Source organism: Geospiza fortis, unplaced genomic scaffold (genome assembly GCF_000277835.1).
Source record: "Geospiza fortis unplaced genomic scaffold, GeoFor_1.0 scaffold54, whole genome shotgun sequence".
NCBI classification, from domain to species: Eukaryota; Metazoa; Chordata; class Aves; order Passeriformes; family Thraupidae; genus Geospiza; species Geospiza fortis.
Window position 1 is genome coordinate 5,752,575 of NW_005054301.1, and position 4,611 is coordinate 5,757,185.

The following is a 4,611-nucleotide window of genomic DNA, read 5'->3' on the forward strand; positions in this document are numbered from 1 at the left end:
CACCGCCCGGCCACCCGGCCCCGCGGGCTGGGCCGAGCACCCGGCGCCTGGCAGCCACAGAGACATCCACCCCCGCAGCACTCTTAAAACCTTGGCCTGACTGAGGGGGACACCTGTGCTGCAGCACCTCATGCGGGTACTCTGTCAGCCCTTTCCAGTTCCACTTGCGGTGCGACAGGCCAGGAACAGCCTGACGCTCTGCCTTCTCCAGCTTTTTGCCGAAGACACTTTTAAGTTCCGACTAAGGCAGATAAATCCTAGCCTTACACATCTGTCTCCTGATAGAGGCTTTTGCCAAAGTCTCCTGATGGCTTCTGATGCTCTTCCCAATTCTCCCTGGCTCTCTAACACAGCTTTCCAGATGGGGCAGCCGGTCCCCAGAGCCCACGGTGGAGGCGGTGCCAAGGATCAAATGTAAGCACAACGATCATTGCACAAATGCTTTCTCACAAGTGAGTTGTGCAGAGATTTCCACTGAGCTGTATAAAACGACCCTAGTCTGTTTCTTGGCTGGACAGATGTACAGATTGATTGTAAATAAATCTGGTTTTAGGTCCACATGTTTAACAAACATTCAGTTTTCCATTACTTTGTCCCTTTGCCTAATTTTTTTTTTCCTCCTATCTCACATTCCTCACAATTTTCACCTATCCTCATTAGCCTAAATAATTTCTTCTGCGGCTACAATAGAGAACTGTACCACACCACAAACTACACTGCTAACACTTTGCCATGATGAAAATTGACTCCATAAGTAAACTTAAGCCTCCCAGGAATACCTTTTACTAAAGGCACTAGATTTCACTCTATACCTGCTTAGCTTTGGAGAAGCTCATGGTTTGGCTGAGGAACTTTAGGTTATCTAAATAAATTGTATCAAATGATTCTCCTTTTTTCCATTCCTACTGACATGTTGAAGTAGTTGTGCTGTGATGATCTAAGGATTAAGTGAAATAAGATTTGTGGGCAGAGGTAATAACTTTTTATTAGACCAACTGATATAGTTGGAAAACATAAAATAAGGGTTTCTGTGCCTGAAAGCTTGTGTGTTTTTTCCAGCTGTATCAATTGGCCTAATAAAAGATATTATCTCCCTTTACAAATCTTGACATGTTCAAGGAATTCAGTAAGTGAGACATGATTTTCCTTTTTTGAAGCCAGGCTCACTGGGCTTTATGAAATGATGATCTTCCATATACTTTGTTCTTCTCTTTTAATTCCAGATTCAAGCATTCATGAGGTAGAGAGGGAGTTTGCACCTAGCCCCATGTTTCACCACCAGCCCCGTGGGAATATGGCCCTGCATTTCTCAATTCTCCCCAGCTCCTCCAAACAGTTGCTGCAACAACACAGCTACACAGATGCCAGGAGACAGAGGGGACTGTAGCTCTGGGGTTACAATACACTTACAGCTGACCTTCTGATCAGAAAGAGCATCCCAAGAGGAGCATGAAAGCATCCAGAGCGATGCCTGCTAAAACAGGAAGGCATCCCCAGGGCAGGAATCCTTGGGTGGGAGTACATTGCCAGCTGTGCTCCCACACAGGTAGCTGGCAGGGTGATCCTCCCAGAGCCAGGGTAGAGCCATACAGGGTGCCATCCTGGACAGACAGATCAGGAAGCAGCATGACCAGTGCATTCACTTGTTTGGAACTGCCCTCCCTCTCCAAGCTTCTCCTCACAATTCCCCTGGGTCCCCATCCCAGACAGTATACCTGTACTTCCCATTTTTCCCCAAGCTACTCTGTGCTGCTTGCTGCCTACCCTAGGGATAGAAGTCTCAGGCCAGTTGAGGGAGGGTGAAGTCCATGTGCAGGAAAGAAAACATGTAAAGACTTGGGGAACTGAGCTTTGCCTCAGGATTTTGACTCCTGACTTCAGAGATTCTCAATGAGAGAGAAGAGCAGATGTGCAGAAAGAACGAAACCTAAAATCTGTCCTACCTCTAGTCCCTCTGGATTCCACTTATTGGAGTGGGTTTTGTCACCTACCCCTGAAAGTTTTGCCTGCTTCAGGAGGGCAACAGGAGGAAAAGAGTTTTCATCTATCATTTCATGTTGTGGCCAAAGTTGATTTTGCTTGCCCTAAGTGTTGGGGTTGCATTTTCTGAACAGTTTAATTCTCCTCTGTCTTACTGATGACACCACAGGCAGCATTTGACCCTGGGCCTACATTGGCTCCACTTAACCAACTGAGCCAGGTCCCAGGACAAATGTCTGGTGCTGCTGTGGTTGTCCAAAGTTGTTTCCAATGCTTGCTTTCTGTCCAGTTCAGGTCTGTGGTGCCAGGGTTTCTCTTTCCCAGTGTACAGTTTCAGGTGTATTCTCAGCTCTCAGTCTGCCTTACTTGTTTGGCTCTGCCCTCACTGTAAATCACACTGCTGCCACCCCCTCCAAGCTGAACAGCAAGTAAGAACCATGCAAGCATTCCTTTCATGGACAAGTTCTCACATCTAAGCACAGACTCTCTCCATCTGGTTTCAACACAAACCTGATCACACAGAATAGGACTAACAGAGTCCCCCAGTAGGGCTGTTTACTGTTGATTTCTCCTTGACTGGCAGACATATGAATAGAGCTTGTGTCTGGTCCTCCTATCCATGAGAAAGTCTGGGAAAGCAATCACACTTGAGCCCTCCCATATGCTTCTGGTCCTAGACCCCCTTTAAAGCAAGGGCACACACATGTAGTTAAAGCTACAGCTATGGTGGAAAGCCCACATGGTTGCACAATGACCACCTTATTCAGAGTGGCCAAAGGTTTTCTAAAGCAGGGCTTTGACAGCAGTAGGATTTATGGGATGCAGGGCGATTTCCAGTAGCAACAAGTGACACAGCACGGTGCTTTCTTCCTCATCCAATCTTCACGTCAGGCAGGCAGCCAGACTCCCGATTTTGATATGGGCCAATTCATTAAAACATTAAGCTTCCACTGGGAAGTGAAGCACTCAGCAAAGACTGCTGCTGTATCCTGCTCCACACTAGTCCCATGCTGGCAGCTCCAAGCATCTCAGTTTAATTTTTCTGCAAGTTTTATTTTCCTCCACGCACCTCCCAGTCTCTAAGGGGTTTTGGAGGAGGGAAACAACTGCAAATATTTTTATTTCTGTAGGCTCCAGAACAAAATCCCCTAACAATTGCAAAGCTTCAAGCAAGACATCCCTCCCTCTGGAAGGTGGAAAGGACTTCGACAGGCAGCAAAGGCCCACACATTTGCCTGTCTTGATCGCCATGAGAACAGATGCTATTCGTGTTACATCAGCCCCAGCTCAGACTGTCAAACCCCAGCCAGAGTTCCCAAGTGTGAAATATTTCCTATGATACATGTTCAGTAGCCCTGTCAAGCTCTCCCTCAGCCTAGCTGGATTACAGCATGTACAAGATGTGCAACCTGTTAATGACTTCTGCTCACAGCCACCAGCATTGCTTCCAGTGCATGTCAGACCATGGGGCTTCCTCGCCTCTTTTCAACCCACAGACCAACACTTGGAGCAGAAAGTGAGTGGCCCAATACTGGAACCAGCAGGACACCTACATCCTTCTGCTATATTACTTCCAAGCAGCAAGCTCCCACTGTCAGCTTGTAACAGAAAAGTCTGATCTCAGCCATTCGCAATACAGCCTTGCATTTTGTAGTATTGTATCTCATCCCATTTCTCCTGTATTAGCTTTCAAAATTGCCTACCCCCTCATATAGGATATCCCAGTCCTCCCCTGTATCGACAATGCCTCCAGTTTTGGATAAGCAGCCAATTTGATTAGCACATCCATTTTGGCCTGCCAAGATAATTAATAAAACTTGGGCCCAGGACCAGCCTCTGGGAAACTCTCGTAATTTCTTATAATTTCTGTACTTATCTCCATCTTAACTAATAACTCACCATGCGGCACTGTAGCAAATGTATTACCGGAGTCCAAAGCAATCAGTTTGACTGCATTTAGTGGGACCTGCAACCTGGCAGCAGGGTAGAGAAGATCCCAGTGTGGAAAACATCCAAAATTCATTTCAGAAGTGCCTGGGGAGCTCTAGAAACATCCATCCCAACCTACATAATATTCCATGGATACTTAATGTCAACAGTCAGAATTTGCATCTTACTTCAAGTCAAAATTTGCCTGACATCATCTTGAAGCTACTAGATCTTGTTACATCTTTGTTGCTCCATCAAAGAACTCTTAATTCCTCGTCCCCAAGCAAAGCACAAGCAAACAGTGAGCAGCTCACCCTTACATCTCCTCAGAGCTGCACAAAATGGCTCACAGGGCATCCAGCATCCCCAGCTGCCTGTGGATTTCCTCACTCCATGTCTTGCTCCGGTGAGCCGCTGTCCTCAGAGCTTGCAGTGCTCTACCAGCCCATGGCCCCCGAACACGCAGGTAAGGGAAGGCTCCCTGCAGCTATGCTCAGTGTTTCCAGCTGCACTGTTGCCCACTGCTGCTGAGCACCACCTCTCCCAGAGCATAAAGATCTTGCTTTATGCAAGAGGACTTGCTTCTACAGAGAGTTCTGCCCCTATCCCACTTTGCTCACAGCCTAGCGGGAGCTGTCCCTGCCCCACTTTTCCAACGCACCGCCAACCCAGCAGGTTGGCTGCCTCCTTCGTGCTGCGAGC

At 47.4% G+C, this 4,611-nt stretch overlaps 1 protein-coding gene across 1 annotated transcript in view; it reads right to left on the bottom strand.

Annotated features, from left to right (window-relative positions):
- Nucleotides 1-388, bottom strand: part of IFT43 (intraflagellar transport 43) — a 43,530-nt gene extending 43,142 nt beyond the window's left edge. The window contains exon 1 of the mRNA XM_005417465.2: nucleotides 114-388. The gene's annotated coding sequence lies outside the window, so the exon portion shown is untranslated. The remainder of the gene's footprint in view (nucleotides 1-113) is intronic.
- Between the last annotated feature and the right edge of the window lie 4,223 nt (nucleotides 389-4,611).